This window comes from Cupressus sempervirens, chromosome 10, assembly GCF_028749045.1.
Source record: "Cupressus sempervirens isolate cs-2001-9-10 chromosome 10, ASM2874904v1, whole genome shotgun sequence".
Taxonomy (NCBI): Eukaryota; Viridiplantae; Streptophyta; class Pinopsida; order Cupressales; family Cupressaceae; genus Cupressus; species Cupressus sempervirens.
The window spans coordinates 94,254,437-94,272,115 of NC_143127.1; the positions used below are offsets into that span (position 1 = coordinate 94,254,437).

A 17,679-nucleotide genomic window follows, 5' to 3' on the forward strand; every position below is an offset into this window, starting at 1 on the left:
GGAGGATATTTTCAGTGCAAAATATGTTTAAGCCCGTGGGGCTTGCTTTGGTGGAGGGCGTTATATTTTTGAACAGAGGATTTTACCGCGGGGCTTTTATTTTTTAGCGGAGAATTTTAGCAAAGTTTTATGCCCGCAGACATCTGCCCGCGAGGCTTTTAACAACCCCAGGACAGACTGTCCGCGAGGACCTTCCGCTTCACTCTCGCGGACAAGCTGCTGCCGGCGAGGTCTTTGACTCTGCCCGCGGACAAGCTGTTGCCTGTAGGGCTTTTCAGTCCGCGAGCCTTTCTGTCCGCAAGGCCCCCTTTTTTTTATTATTATTATTATTATTATTATTATTTTTTTTTTTATTTTTTTTTTTTACTCTCTATTCTAACACATCAAATAACATAGGTACCTCCAGATGACGTCGCCGCCAGAGAGTCCTATAATGATGACGATGGAGGATTCAACGACGGCGAGAACTTTCTTGCGCAATATAGTTTCAACTTAGATCCGTTAACTGACTGAGCCATCTCCTGTCCGTCCAAGGTCGCCAGTTTGATTGCCCCAGTGTCGCCAATTTCTCGGATCTGATATGGTCCAACCCATCGCACTTTAAATTTTCTCGGCTTGATTTCATTACAGCCATCATACTTCAGTACTAACTGTCCCGCTTGGAATCTGCTACGTTTCAGATGCTTATCATGCTAGAGCTTGTGTCTTTTCTGTGCCACTTCAGTCGCCCACTGTGCCAACAACCGTTTCTCCTCCAGTTTATTCAAATTATTCAATCGCTCTTGTAAGCTTCTATCATCATCCAATTTGTTTTCCAACGCTATTCGAAGACTCAGAATCATGAATTCCGCTGGGACCACTGCTTCCTGTCCAAACATTAACTGGAATGGTGTGTGCCCTGTCGTCACCTTGTAGGCCATGCGGTACACCCACAGGGCAGTGGGTAAGTTCTCCTCCCAATCAGCACCTTCCACCACACAGGATTTGTAGATGATGGATACTAGAATTTTATTGGTGGCCTCTGCCTATCCGTTTGCTCTTGGATAGTACGGACTCGACAGTGAATGATAAATCTTAAACTAAGTGGTGAGCAGTCGAATAACATGATTAACAAAATGACCTCCCCTATCACTTGTTAATTGCAACGGAATTCCATACCTGGTGATGATCTATTCATAAATAAACTTCGCAGTGCTGACGGCCAAGTTATCTGGTAATGCACGTGCCTCCACCCATTTGGTCAAGTACTCAGTTGCAACAATGATGTACTGGCACCGTCGAGTCTTGCTCACCCTCAGTGGTCCAATGAAATCTATTCCCCATCTCTCAAAAAGTTCCTGCGCATGAGAGGGTTGAAGTGGCATGAAATCCCTCTTCAGTGGCTTCTCGGCCCGTTGGCAAATGTCACATCTGACGACCCATTCCCGTACATCATTGTACACCGTCGGCCACCAGAGTCCTGCAAGTAATATCTTCCATGCAGTGGTGTCAGGTCCCATGTGGCCTCCCGCGGGACCCTCATGTGCTTCTTTTAACACCTACGGGGTCTCCTCTTCCAATACACACCGCCGAAGAATATGATCCAGCCCCATTTTGTAGAGCAACCCATTTATCAATTGAAACGTACGACTCCTGATTATCAACTTGCGCCTATCACTCGGTGACATCCCCGTGGGAAACTGTCCTGTTGACAGGTACTCGCCAATACTCCTGTACCATTCCGGCAATACCCCAATCTGAAACAGTTGTGCGTCAGGGAAGTCGTCATTCACACCATCCGCTGGTTCCCCTGTTTTGATCCGCGACAGGTGGTCGGCACTGACATGTTTCTTTCCTGGCCGAACAATGATTTTGAAAGTGAATTCCTGCAACAGTAGTAGCCATCTGTTGATCCTCCCTGGGATGACAGGTTTATTAATCATGTACAACAGGGCCTGGTGATCAACATAAAACACAAACGGTGTAGCAAGCAAATAATGGCGAAATTTTTGCACAGCATAAACCATTCCCAACGCTTCTCTTTTAGTCGTGCTATAGTTCTACTCGGCCTTTGAGAGCAACCAGCTGGCAAAGTATATTGGATGATCCAATCCGTGATTACCAGTCTGTGCCAGGGTCGCGCCGCTCACATAGTTGGAGGCATCCACATGAACATGAAACTCCTTATTCCAGTCCGGATATGCCAGGATGGGTGTCGTAGCCAGTCGTATCTTTAGCCCTTCAAATGCTTCGTCCTGCTCTTTATCCCATCTAAATGATTCCTCCTTGCAGGTTAGCTTATCTAACAGTTGGGACACCTTGGCAAAATTTTTAATATATCTCCTGTAATAACCTATATGCCCGAGAAAAGACTTTACCTCTATCACATTAGTAGATGGCTGCATTTCAAGAATGACTCTCACCTTGTCGGGATCCGTCTTTAACCCTTCCTTACAGACAATGTGTCCGAGCAGTCTTCCTTGCGGAACCATGAATCTGCACTTCTTGGGATTCAACGCTAGTCGAGCTCTGCGACATCTCTCCATACATTCACCAAGTGCTGCCAAGTGTCCATCCTCCGTGCTAAATATTGACCAATCATCCAAGAAGGCTTTGAAATTTCCCACAGACATCTTGTCGAAGTTATGCAGTATAATCTGTTGGAATGTGGCCGGTGCATTACACAACCCAAAAGGCATCCAGTTGTACGCGTAGACCCCATCTTCGACAACAAATGTTGTCTTCAACTTATCCTCCTCCACTATAGAAATCTGATTGTATCCGGAGAACCCGTCCATAAAAGAGTAGATTTTTTGTCCTGCAACCTCCTCCAAAATGCTATCTGTGAAAGGAATCGGAAAAGGATCTTTGATCGTCACTGCATTCAAGCATCTAAAATCAACGCATATCCGGATCTGAATAGTATCCTTCTTCAATGAAATGACTATTGGTGACACCCATTCGCTGGTCTGTACCTTGAAGGTAATGCCAGCTTCCAGCATCCAATTGATTTCCTCCGCAACCCGTGCGGCATAGTTCTTGTTCATCCTATAGGGTCGCTTTCGTACAGGTACAGCTCCTTCCACCAGGGGGATGCGGTGCACACACAATTCCGGCAGTACTCCTTTGAGGTCCTTGTATGTCCATGCAAACACATCCTTGTAGTCCATAAATATCTTGAATGCCACGGCCTTGAGTACTGGATCCCAATTATCTCCAACTAGTATGTTCTTCGGCTCTGCCTCGTCCCCCAAATTCATCGTTTGCAGCGTAGCTTCATTGTACTTAATTGTCTCTCCTTTACTAAATGCATGGGCGGGTGTAACATCCAACGGTACCTCCCCCTCCTTTACTTCATTAAACTCCTTCGGATATTCGTTCTCAATTGACAGAACATTGCAGCTGTGAAATAATTCATAGTCCTCCATTTGCCAGTGGTAGAGACCGTTGACGGAATCCAAGTCGTCATCCGTTGTTCCCCCGTCCAATCGGAGGACGCCCTCCTAATCCGGTTCCATCCGTCGTCTACCTTCGTCCTCCTCTCCCTCAGAATCTGACGAGAGGGACTCTTCCCCTACCATTTGGGTATGCAAATCAATGACGAATCGGTGGCCTTTACTTTCGAGGGATAAAGTGTTCTTCTTCCAGTCGTGTCGAGCTCTTGCTTCGATAAGCCACCTGCGGCCCAGGATGATGTCATAGCCTTTCCTTTTCAACGGAATCACCATGAAATCCATCAGGAACGGCTGGGTGCCAATGGTTACCGGCTGTGCCATGAGAATCCCCAGTGGTTTAATGCCATGTTGATCGGCAGTCAACAACTGAAATCTTGGAGGCCACAATGTCGGCTGTCCAAGTTTCCTCCAAGTTTCTTCTGGCAATACATTTACGCCGGACCCTCCATCCACTATGGTGTCTGTGAGAACATGTCCAAGTATCCCCATCTCGACAACTGCAGGGTGCCGTCCGGATGTTAGCGCTAGCAACATCTGATCTTCTCCTCCCGTAATAATTTCCTTTTCTTTTTGTCGACTCGGTTCTCCCGGTGACTTTTCCTTCTCGAGGCTTGATTCTCCTGCCATATTTGAAAGAGCAGATCGAAGTTGGGGCATGGTGAGAAGCAAATCACTTACCTTTACTTGCACCTCCGTTTGCAAAATTTGTCATACTATGTTTTGTTCTGCGGAATTCCTTGCTGAAGTGTCGGCAGTGTCCGTAGGTGTTACTGCTTGAGATACTTTTCCAACCTCCGCCCGTGCTGCCGCAAATTTCTTCTTTTCTTCGGCGGGGTCCGAGTATTCTTTTGCTTGTTGCCGCGTAATTGCCAGAACTTCTTCCTCATCCGCTCCAATAGTGATCAAGTTCACTCCGAATTTTGGACATTTTGAGTCGTCGTGATCGTCGGGTCCGCACCATCGGCACAATAGTTGAGGTGTATTTGTTGTTGGACATTCCCGCACAAAATGCCCCCACAAGTTACATGCTCGACACTGAATAATCGGCCGTCCGTTTGCATCATACTGGATCCGGCTTCTGCTCGTATTGGTATTGTTATTGTTGTTGTTATTCTGTCCACGTCGATTATTCCTATATCCTCCAGATGTAGCGCCGGCAGCATTCGTGTTTCCGTTACCACCTGACGGGGAAGCCTCCTATGTGAGCACCTACGGAGATCCTCTTGTTTTCATGTTAAAGGGGCAGTCTTTTGTCGAATGTCCCATGATTTGACAGATGTCACAGAATTGGTTCTTCAAACACGATCCTTTAGTATGACCGTCGGTCTTACATTCCGTGCACCACAGTTCACTACCTTTTGGCTCCTTCTGCATATTTTTAAACTCCTTTATTCGAACCATATCCTTCTGTAAGGCACGAACCTTTTTGCTACTACCTTTGTCGTCACTGCTATCATCTCCAGCAGATTCGTCGTCATCAGAGTCAGCGGAGCTAGTTTTCTTCTTCTTTGTCTTGTGCGCACTTTCAAGGTCCAGTGCTCTATTATAAGCATCCACATATGACGATGGTGGCACAATTTTCATTTTCCTCCGCAACTGCGAGCGTAGGCCGTCCACAAACCACCTTTTCTACAATCCGTCTGTCGGCTTGCTTTCCATTTTGTTTATTAAGTCTTTTAATCTCCTGGCGTAGATGCAGACAGTTTCGTGCTTCCCCTGTTTCGTATTGAAAATCTCTACTACGATTTCATTATCGTCCCCTAAGAGTTTAAATTCCGCCAGGAACTCCTTTTTAATCTTACCCTAGGTATCCAGCTTCTACGGATCCATATCCGAAAACCAATCAATCGCGACACCCCTTAGGGTTGCCGAAAATTGCCTGGCCCATTCGTCGGCATCTGTGATTCCATTTGCCCGACAGATCGTCTCACATGTCTTACAATGTCGAATGGGGTCAGTTGTGTCATCGCCTTCAAATTTCGGCAGCTTCTCTTTGGGTCCCGCCATCACAACACTGGAGGTCTGCACTGTCACACCGGAGGTCTGCACTCCTACACCAGCAATCGGCACTCCCACACTAGCGGTCGGCACTCCCACACCGGCAGTCTGAACTCCCACACCGACGGTCGGCACTCCCACACCGGCAGTCTGAACTCCCACACCAACGATCGGCACTCCCACACCGGTGGTCGGCACTCCCACACCGGCAGTCTGAACTCCCACACCGGCGGTCTGCACTCCCGCACCGGCAGTCTGAACTCCCGCACCGATAGTCTGAACTCCCGCACCGGCGGTCTGCACTTCCGCACCGGAGGTGTCGACAACTGCGAACCTTGATGAAGAAGGAAGATCCTCAGAAATTGTTTCCCGCGGAAGTCTATCCTAGACGAAGAGATCACTCCACGCTCGTGCTCCGTCGGCACTGCGAGCCGTGCAAGTTGATGCTCTTCCGTCAGAGTTTTCCTCCCTTGGCGAACACAAGTTCAAGAACTCCTCCTGTGCTTCTTCCACCAATTCCACTCGCTGCCAAGTCTCCTCCAACAATTCTTCCGCACTTCAGTGTCCGTCGGCAATCTTCTGAAATCTCCGTCGGCGTTCGGCTTGCTGTGCCAGAATTAAATTCTCTTGCGCAGTACAGATTCCATCTTTTCCCTTCACCTTATTTCGATCCTTGTTAAGCGGATTTGGCATTAATCTTTATTCCTCCCACCTTCCAGATTCATAAGGCAACGGTGCCAAATGTTTGTCGTACAGGTAGAGACATCAACACATACAGACAATGAACATGAATAGCAGAATAATATTAGCAATAGTAGATGAATGATGCTTTACAATGATCCCAGACGGGCTATAAATACTACTACCGAACCTTCTCGAAGGAGTCCGTCGGCCACAATATTACATCCGCTACAAACTATTTACCCGTCGGCTACAAAATAGAAAACATCGTCGGAACCATCCAGTCAGCTGACAATCATAACTTATTGTGAAATTCATTTTTCCTACCACCCAAATTTAAATACTAGTCATTGGAAAAATTAGCATTGGACTTGATTTCCAAATAGTTTGACATTCCTTTCACCAGTAAAACAACATTTAAGTACTAGTGACTCCAAAACTGTGCTTTGAAGAACTTGATTTCCAGGTATTTTGACAATTGTTTTGGAATTACAAAGCTCTTTTTTCCAATACTATTACGATAATAGATAGTTTCTATTATCTCTGCTTAGTATCAAATGGTTATCCATTGTATTCTCCTCTATATATTAGATAGTTTCTAATATTTAGTTTCATGTTTCTATTCTTTACAATTGTTTACTAAGGAAACATCGTTTGGTCTCTTGTATAAATTGATCTCGTGATCACTGTTAATATCAAGCAAATATTTTCCAATTACTTCATAATATGGTATCAGAGCCAATACTCTAATTTTTTCCGAAAATAATTCTAATTTCTTGGTTGAAATTATCTGCCTTTATTTTTTAAATTATTTTAATGCATATTTGCTTCCAAAACCTCTGGTTTGACTAGAATTTTCTGCCAAAAAATCATGTCATTTTGTCTGTAACTCCTGTGAATCTTCTGAAATTTATGCATCTATTTTGTGGCCTATTTTTTCCATTTTTTAAAAAGTAGTCATTTTTTGCCTATTTGGAGGCATCTTAGTTTTTTTACAAACCTCTATTGTTTATTCATGCCTAGATTATGCAATTTTCTCTGCAAATCTGCCATTTTTCTAAGCTTTTTTAAAGCTTTTTAGCAGCCAAGGCCATTTTTGTTTGAAACCCTAAATTTTTGTACAAGATCAAAACAGATTACAGATTCTTGGTGGGTTTTATGAGAGCTCAACTAGGTTGTTATCTGTTTTTTTTGGGTGCCTTGATTTTCGAGCTAGCAAATCCAGAATCTAACAACATATTACTTACGAGTTTTTTGAGCTCTCTTTTGGGTACCTCTTTATTTTTTCTGGGTCATCTTTTTTTACCTCAAAGTATATGCTTTCACAAATTTTCACGCTTTTTCACTAGAAAATGTGCTATTACCATCTCAGACTAACATTTTGCTTGAGAGAAATCATAAGTTCTACGATCACAATTATGGCAAGTGGAAACAGTGGATGCTAACCATCTTCAAATATCACAAAAACAATAAGATAGTTCTAGGTATTACAACTCGACCTACACAATCTGATCTTGATCCAAGCAATCTGGTTCACAGCCCACAGAAAATAGTACAGAGCACACTGAGCAAATAGAATCTACCTTTTACGCCTTTTAACAACTTCATGCTCTAGATAGATTAACCATTAAAGGAGGGTATTACAATAATAGATAGTTTCTATTATCTCTGTTTAGTATCTAATTGTTATCTATTATTGTATTCTCTTGTATAAATTAGAAAGTTTCTAATATTTAGTTTCCTGTTTCTAGAATAGAATGTTTTTATTCTTTACGATTGTTTCCTAAGGAAACATCGTTCGGTCTCTTGTATAAATTGATCTCTTGATCACTGTTAATATCAAGCAAATATTTTCCAATTACTCATAATAAATACAACACTGATGTCATTCTAATATATAAATCTTCTATATAATAGTTACAAAAATACTATTACTGATCCACTTACCATAAAACCCTAACCCTCATATTTGAATCTTGGAAACAATACTCTGAACGGTCATTTTACCAGACACTCAGAGACAAGTTTGTTCGCATTACCCAATCTTTCCGAGTTGTTTTAAGTCTCTCCCAGCAGACCCTTCTTTGTATCTTTCATTGTGGACAATTTTCCCAAGGATTGTCCTCTACAACAAGTCTAGCCCCTTTGCAGTGATCAATCAAGTTGTTGGACCCTCCTCTTCAGCCCTAGAATATAATGCAAACTGGATCCTTGTTCTCCATCTACCCCTTAATTCCTTCATCAGTTGATTTAATGCAATTTTCTTGAAAACATCTAGTTGCATTATTTTGATTTAAAAAAGGAATGTATTACTATTATCCTGAAATACCGATGCGGACCTTGATGGTTTGGATGCTCAAGCAGAGGTAATTGGAGGCCGGATGCTTTGAGAAGCCCTATGGAAGTCATTAACAAGCTCTCAATGCGGACGAAAGCCTGTTGCTGGCTTTCGGTTGCACCTGAGGCCTGTGGATGGCTTCCAGAGGGCTTCTAAAAGCATCCAAGAACTTCCACGAACATCAAGCCTAAAAAACATTTAAAATGGCAATTTCATTTTAAAAAATTAGAAGACATGTGCTCTATTTTAACTTTTTTTTGCTCCTAAACACAAACGACCCTAAAAGAGACCGTTCAAGCATTCATAACTCATTTTCTTTGCAGCTACACTCTCTCTTCTCATTTGGTATCCATTTTGGCATTTTGAAGGCAAGTTGATTATTTTCGAAGAGGATGGATTAGAGTGCAAGACATAACTTCTCCAAAGGAGTATGAAGCATCTAAGGTAAGAATTTGATCCCATTCTTGAGTATTTGATGATTTTGTTTGAGATTTTGATGAATTATTTCGAGATTGTGAAGAATTTTTTTAGGTTCCTCATTTTTTGTTTTTTTAAAGAAATAAAGAAACAAGTTTAGCTATCTATTTTAGTAGTTTTTTTTCATATTTTTTGTGCTTGTATGTTTGATGTTCATAGTTGTTTTCCTAATTTAAATTTATTTAATTTCTTATTATAAAATAAAATAAATTAGATTGTGTTCTATAAGAATGGCCTCCACCGACAATCAACATTCGGTGGGAGGACAAGGAGGGCAAGGAAACAATAATTTCAAAATTGATATAGGATCTCCTCTATGGAGACATACCACAAGAATATAACAAGTTGCAAGAGGTGGCTCATATTATTCGAAGTGTAATTATTGTGAAAAAAGCAAAAAAAAACCTTTCAATGGCTCATGTTCCCAAGTCAAGCTTCATTTTATGGGCCCTACTAGCAAAGGATTTGCAATAAAGGCAAAAGTGTGCATGAGATGACTAATGCAGAAATAGCTTCATTTGTAAAAGAAAAAGAAGATGTTGATGAATTTGTTAAAAGATCAAAAAAAAGCTATTGTCAACCTCCATCCCCAAAGAACAAGATGCAAGTGTAATGTCCCCATTTTTTTGGAAGCATCAAACTTTTAGAGATTAGCTGCTTATTATTGTGACCCTCATAGGCTAGTATGGTGGTTAGAGGGTTTTATTGGGGATTGGCACTTTATGATGGGGCATAATTTCGTATTATAATATTATAATAAAGTACAAATATAAGAATATCCTTTATCTCACATTGCAGGGGAAAGTAAGCGAACTCCCACAAGGAAAGAATAAAGGGCATGAGAATTTCTTTTCTTATCATCCAATTATTGTCATTTGCATTTGATGAGTTTTGTGGAGCCAAGGGTTTCTGTATATTATCTACTTGATCTTTTGGAATGAAAACTCTCATAGAATTAGCATAACTGAAGTGGTGAGATATCCTTCGAAGGGTTGCAAATTGGAAGGGATTCTTCAATCCTTTCATTTGTGCTTAAATTGGAGAATACATTTATTGTTGGTTGCTACAATGTCATTAACCATACCGTGAACAGTGACATGAACAGTGTCGTGAACAGTACTCGCGCTACAGTACTTGGCTTGATTATGATTGCAATTTCATCTCCTTCATTGGGCGTTTTGCACATCAGGTTCTACATTCAATTTGCATCATTTAAATTGGTCATTTGGCATTTTAAAGGTGACTGTCATAAGGTAGCTGTAGATGCACATTTTATATCAGATTTATAATGTCATTTGTACTTAGATTTTAAGGGTTGCAAAGCCAAGAGCCTTGGAATATTATGTTAAGCATTGAATTAGAAAATATCTCACCAAAGGAGTGATAAGTTGCAGAACCATATATTTGATGTAATGTGCATATTTATATCTTTCATGACTGACATAATAGTATGCATGACAAGTGTTCGACAAAATAACAATTCACTATAATCACATATTTTTCATTTAGAATTCATATATATGCATTTGAAAAGCCAAAAGAGAATTGCATATGGATTTAGTTCTTTGCTTAGATATAGAAGTAGTCAATTACAGGCTTTTAGATTCTCTTTGATATCATTTCAAGTAAGCATAATCAGACTGAAACAGCAAGCATAGAGATTGTATTTGAAGTGTTTGACAATATTCTTTGAGCTATAAATCAGCAAATTGAGGTCTGAATTGTCAAGGGACATTACAGTGGTATCAAAGCTTGCTTGCAAAGTGTTTGACGAAATGTCAAATAGCTGAATTCTTAAAAAATTCGGTATTTGTTAAAATTATTACCAGTTGGGGTTATTATAGCAATATCAAAGCTTGCTTGCACAAAGTGTTTGACGAAATGTCAAATGACTGAATTATTAAAGAATTCAGTATTTGTTGAAGTTATAACTAGTTGGGGTTATTACAATTGTATCCTCTCAAAATCCATTCTTTGCAAGTACCTATACCAGAAAACGAAGAGGAAGAAGTGGAACTTACACCCTGCAAAAGAGGCCCATTGCACACCAGATTTAAAATTTCAACTTGGTGAGATGACCATAATCAAAGTAAATGGCAAAAACCATCAAAGAAGCACCAACTGATTACACAAGTCCCAGGGATGAAAAGGTGTGTGCCACTCTATTGCAAAAGGAGAGGACACATATAGAGAGAGAACTTCAACCAATTAAAAAAATCTTAGAAAAGTTTGTGTTTAACTATTGTGTTCGTATTTGAAAGATCCAAAAAACTAGACACTAATTAATGTGATTGCAGTGTCCCCCTGCTGCAGGAGCACCCCAGGATTAATCAAGGTCCTAATACAAACTTGGCTTGATGACCCCAAATGGGTCAACAATTACAATAAAGGCTAAATGAAGAGCCTAGGTGTCTTGTGAATACTTTTGATGTGTTCTTAAGGTTCAAGTAGTAGTTAGGCCAAGCTTGACAAAGGTTTGCCTTATATAGGCAAAATGTTGTCAATATGGCCAATTAGGGCCTAGAAGTCAAAATGATGGTCAAAGGAATAAGAGGGCTAAATTAAAGTTAAAAAAGCCTTAGAATGACATAGGACACTGTTCTGCATTATTGTTTTACAAGAAGGCAAGAGTTTGTATGAAATAGCAAAAAGTTGCAAAAAGTTGTCATGTTGACAACTTCGCATTTTGAGCAGCATTTTGACAACTTTTGGCAAGTTGTGCAATACATGTCGAGGTGGTTACTAGCGCCCAAGAAATAGTTACAGTGGCAAGAACAAATGCATTTAAGCCATCTCAATCCATTCTGATGGGTTGGTTGTTGAGAAGTTGCAAGGTTGAATAAGCAAACAAGCTTACAGTCATCACAGATCCCTTGATTGAAATTTACTTATTTGTGAGTTCAGCAGTTAGGCCTTGTTGTTTTACATCTCCGTACATAGTGGTGTGAAGTTTTGTTAAGTTTTGGATTGGTAAAAAAAATTTGTTCATTCCCAATCATTGGCCTGAACAAAGTTGCCACATTGGGTTCTAATTTCATTTCTCGCCATTAACTTTGTACGACCTTTTGAGGGATGGAAGTAAACTCTCTGTACTATACTTCATTTTGGGTTAGAGGTCAAAAGAGTATGTTTGCTATTTTTAACAAGAAGCCCTAGGCAAGACTGTGTGCATCCCAGCTAGGAACAAGATATTGTTAATTAAGTGATGCTTGCAGGGGCAGATTCAATTCATCAAATTAGTTTGCCAAGTTAAAGGATTATCTAAAGGAGTGTGTGTAAACAAGTTTGGACCAATACATTTGTTAACGGGTTTGGAGGTTGAAACCAATAACAGGCCATAAGAAGGCACAAAACCCTTGTCAACTCTCATTTGTGGGTTAGGGTATGTACGGACAATATCAAAACTTGAAACCAGCAAAATTTGTTAGGGACCCCAAAAGGGCATTTGAAAAGTAGATTTGTTTGGTGGGTCTTTTGTAAGTTTGTGGAGAAAAGATCTAAAACTGTGATAGGAGGCCTAATTAAGACCTAATAGGACTACTAGCTCCTTGGAGTTCAATTCAAGGAATTGGTATCAAAGATTAGGATTGGAATGAGGTCCACACACCTAGAAGTGGAAACCAAGATGATGTTGAAGCCTCCACACCCCATGCAAGAGAACATAGATAATTAGGAGGCATAAGGTGTTTTGAGTTCTTTGAGCAAGAAGAGAGTTTGAATGAGTGCTTGACTTGGTAGGATTACCTAGTTGATAAGCAGATTGAGGGAGTTGGGTAAACCGTAAAGGGATGTCCTAAGGACACTTGCACCTTGTTTAGAGCCAGCTGGGGTCTTGAAAATTGAAGTGAAAGGATTACAATAAGGTGGTTCCTATCAAATTGGTATCAGAGCCGTAAAGATTTGGGCAAGTTGCAAAGTGCATGTCAGACCTAGAATCCATTGGTGAGCCCATGATGGTGACAAATGTGGAAATTAGCCAAGAAAGTGCAAGGTCAAGTAGATGAGAACCAACAACTGAGAGATAAGCTTGTAACATTGGAAACCAAGCTTGGAGAAGTAGCCTTCAAAACAGAGGAAGTGACAAGCAATGTCACTTTGAAGTAAGAGCAAGAAAAGATCAAGGAGGTATCTGTGGAAGATGAGGTACTAGCACCTGATCCAATATTGCATGAGGAACCTTTCTTCAAGACTCTAAGTGGAAAAGCTCTTGAAGGAGTGCCCCTATTTAGTAGAAAAATAGATGCAAAACAAGTTATGGAGTGGATTGAAGGCATGAAAAACCATTTTGACTGTGAGAACGTGAAAAAAGCTCAAAAGGTCAAAGTTGTCAAAGCAAGAATGAGAGGACCACCACTAACTTGGTGGAAATTTGTCCAAACTAAAAGAGAGAGAGAGGGGAAAGGTCTTATAGCTGGTTGGAAGGGGAATAGTAGCCAAGATAAGGGAAACCTACCTTCCTGAGGATTTTGAAATCCAGTTACATAGGAAAAGACAAAATTTGAAGCAAAAAGATGCAGATGTAACCCCCCATATACAAAGGAGTTTCAAAGACTTTGTTTGAAGTATAATGTACAAAGAGGAAGAAAGTATTAAAGTAGCCAGATACATCGATGGCTTAAGGTGGAATATACAAGAGGAGATAAATCTATGGAGTCCTAGCACTATTCAAAAGTGTTACCAATTGGCCCTAAAGATAAAGGAGAAACTTAAATAGAAATATGACTCTAGCTCTAGAGGAAGAGGTCGGGGCAGAGATAGTAGAGGACATAGAGGCAGTTATGGGGGTAGAAGTACATAGCAGATGACACAAGGAGAGTCCAAACTAACAGAGCAATGTGGGGAAACTAGCCAAAGAGGTGGTCATAGCAGAGGCAGGGTTCAAGTGGCAATGCTAGAGAGAGATTTAGTGGACAAAGAGGCCCTTCCTATTTTGCAACCATGAAGTGTTGCTATTGTAACTAGTATGAACACCCTGCATACAAATGTCCAAAGAAGAGTTCATCAACCCAAGGTGGAGAGAAAAGACTCAATTATGCTCAAGAGGAGGCATCTAGCAGCAAAACAAGTGAAGTACCATTGGATTCTGAGGTAGGTGAAAACTTGATGTTGAGAAAACTCATCAAGGACCCCATAAAGGAAGAACCGAACCAAAGGAGGCCTCTTTTTAGAATCAAATGCAAGATTTTTAATAAGGTATATAAAGTAATTATTGACTCTGGTTCAACTGATTACATTATATTTGATGAAGTAATTGCTAAATTGAATTTGCATAGGATACCTCATAGTAATCCATACAGAGTAACTTGGTTGAAAAGGGGTCAACATGTGGTAGTGAAAAAGCAAGCATGGGTAGAGTTTAGCATTGGGAAGTATAAACATAAGGCATTGTGTAATGTGCTCCCTATGGATGCATGTCATCTTCTATTAGGAAGACTGTGGCAATTTGACAGAGAAGACATGCATGATGGAAAGAAGAATGCATATACATCCAAAAAGGATGAAGTCACTTGCAAAATTCAATCATTCTTAGATGAAGGGGAAGGTCAATCAATGGGTCCTAATGTATTCTTAGTAGGTGAAAAGGAATTCCTTGACACATTGAAGGAAGGAGAAGGAATAAGGTATGCTATAGTGGTCAAGCCAGCAGAGGAGAAAGCAGATAACAAAACAGAGATACCAAGGGAGGTACAAGAGATATCGGACCAGTTTGAAGACATTATCAATGATGGGCAACCAGCTACCTTACCACCCAAGAGAACTATAAGTCATCAAATAGACTTTATCACTGGAGCCTCTTTGCCTAATAAAGCAGCCTACAAAATGACACCACAACAACACGAGGAGATAGCTAGACAAGTGCAAGAACTCCTTGACCAAGAGTTAATCAGAAACAGCGTAAGTCCTTGTGCAGTTCCCATAGTTTTGGCTCCAAAGAAGGGAGGCACATGGAAGCTATGCACAAATTCTAAGGCAAGAAACAAAATTACAATCTGATATAAGTTCCCTATACCAAGAATAGAAGATTGCATATATTGCTTAGGTGGAGCAAGGTACTTGACAAAAATTGATCTCAAGAGTGGATACCACTAAATTAGGATCAAAGAAGGGGATGAGTGGAAGATGGCTTTTAAGACCACTGAAGGATTATATGAACGGCTTGTGATGCCATTTGATCTAACCAATGCCCCCTCCACATACATGAGACATATGAATGAAGTGTTGCAAGATTTCCTAGGTAAGTTTGTTGTGGCTTACCTAGATGATATCTTAATATTTGGTAAAACAAAGAGGAACACCTTAAACATTTGCAATTGGTTTTACAAAGGTTGCATATTGAGAAATAAACCATCAATCCTGAGAAGTGTGACTTCATGAAGCACGAATTGATTTATTTGGGCTTTGTTATTTCACAAGGAACCATGAGAATGGATCCAAGCAAGGTAGAAGCAATAGCATGTTCACCTAATCCCAAATCTGCCCGAGGTAAGGGTTTTCCATGGCTTAGCACAGTTTTATAGGAAGTTTATAAAGCATTTTAGTGAGCTACGTGCTTCATTGCTAGACACTATAAAGGGTGGGATAAAGACCAAATTCAAATGGAATGAACAAGCCAATAAGGGATTTCTGTCATTGAAAGAGAAAATAGCCACACAACCCATCCTTGTACTACCTAGTTTTGAAAATTTATTCAATGTTGAATGTGATGCTAGTCATGTTGCAATAGGTGCAGTGATTAGTCAAGAGTATAGGCCAATTGCATTTTATAGTAAGAAGCTCAATGATGCTAAGAAGAGGTACTCCTCTTATGATCTAGAACTCTATGCCCTAGTTCAAGCCTTAAGGAAATGGAGGCACTATCTCCTTCCAAAGGAATTTATAATGTATACAAATAACCAAGCCTTAAGTTTTCTAAATTCCCAAGACAAACTTAGTTATAAGCACATGAAACGGGTTGAGTATATTCAAGCCTATACATTTACAATTAAGCACAAGAAAGGGCAGGCCAATAAGGTGGCAGAGGCCTTAAGGAGGCTTTTGACAGTCAAAGAGATACAATTGAGGAGCATTGGAATTGATAATTTCAAGGGGCTATACCCTGGTGATGAAGACTTTGCAGCACCATACAAGGTATGTTCGGAGTTTCAAAATCATTTTCATCATGAGTTTTCTGATTATACATTACAAGAGGGGTTACTGTTCAAGGGGGGATAGCTTTGTGTTCCTATGAGTTCTATGAGAGAGAACCTAATACAAGAGAAACACAATGGATCACTTAGTGGGCACTTTGGCATACATAAGACCTTGGATTTAGTTCAGGGGTATTATGATTGGCCTACAATGAGCAGGGATGTCAAAAAGTATGTAGAATCATGCATTGTTTGTCAAAAACCAAACAGAGTATCCTCAAATGCAGGGTTGTATCAACCACTCCCCATTCCAAAAAGACCTTGGGAATGCCTTAGCATGGATTTTGTGGTTGGTCTGCCAAAGACAAAGCAAAGATTTGACAATGTCTATGTGATTGTTGAAAAATTTAGTAAAATGGCTCACTTTGTACCATGCAAGACTACACATGATACTTGTTATATAGCCAATTTGTTTTTCAAGGAAATAGTGAGAATCCATGGTGATGCAAAGCTCTTCCTTGAATAGGTAACTTTGCTATGGTGTGGCCTTGTGCCTTCTTCTACACCCAAAATAGGCTTGAGAGAGGGCTCTACACCTTTGTAAACTCCAGCATACAAAACATCAACTAGGCACTCCTTTAGAGTCCTACTTAAGTCTTTTAGCAAACACAACCAAATGCTTGGTAGTAGCTTGAAATGGGAACTTAGGTGTTAAGAGGGGAATGGTAAGGTTCCAAAACATCCATTGGTCTCAAGGTGGTGGGATACAACAGCCTAACCTATGCCCAAAAGCTTAGAAAGCAATTCTAGCTTTTAGGCCTAGTAACCTATTAGCCCTAAAAATGAGGAAATTGGATCTTGGTTAGAAACTTCTCCAAAGGACCTGACAAACAAAGTAGATATTTAGACACCCTTTTGGAAGTTGCTTCAGACTCCAAGGTTTCAGACTCCCAACCAACAAGATGAGTACCAAACCCTAAATGCAGCAATAGCCCTAATTAGGCCTAATCGGCTAGGTTTGTGAAGGAAGTCCTCACCAGTCCAATGTCTAGGCTTAGCCACCAGTTGGGATACTTGGAGAGACCTATATGAGATCACAATCCACCATCAAACTTGATTTATCCATCCCCAAAGTGCTTATGTCACTTCAATCTCTGTTATCCTGAACCAAAAACATAGAGATGTTTAGCCTAGGGCTGAGTTGAAAAAATAGCAAACTTAATTCCCATCTCCCAACCTTCTGGAATCCTATAGTACACTGTCCTAACTTGCATTTTCCTGAGTGGCAAGGAATTCCCACAGTGGAAAAGTAAGTTAGGGCATTTTTGCCAAAAACTGCCAATAAATGGAGGGTTTTAGTGCACTCGAAAGAGATTTTGTAATAACTTTTGACTCGGACCTCTTCAACACTTCAAACCAATTGCATTGCCTTCTTAAATCATCCTAGATGTTGATTCAATCATTCATTTGCTTCCTAAAATCTGTACCAGTATGTACACACGTGTTCCAGTCAAACTACAAGGAAAATAGGGAGTTTTTATTGATTTCAATTGCAAAATTACATTCTATGTCTTCCACCCACCAGAAAGGGCTATATGAAGACCTTTCCTAACTAATCCAACCG

The 17,679-nt window shown here is 40.6% G+C and overlaps 1 protein-coding gene across 1 annotated transcript in view; it reads right to left on the minus strand.

Moving 5' to 3' along the window:
• The window catches only part of LOC149532734 (scarecrow-like transcription factor 11 (SCL11)), a 97,365-nt gene that overhangs the window by 31,944 nt on the left and 47,742 nt on the right, over positions 1 to 17,679 (minus strand). The window lies entirely within an intron of this gene.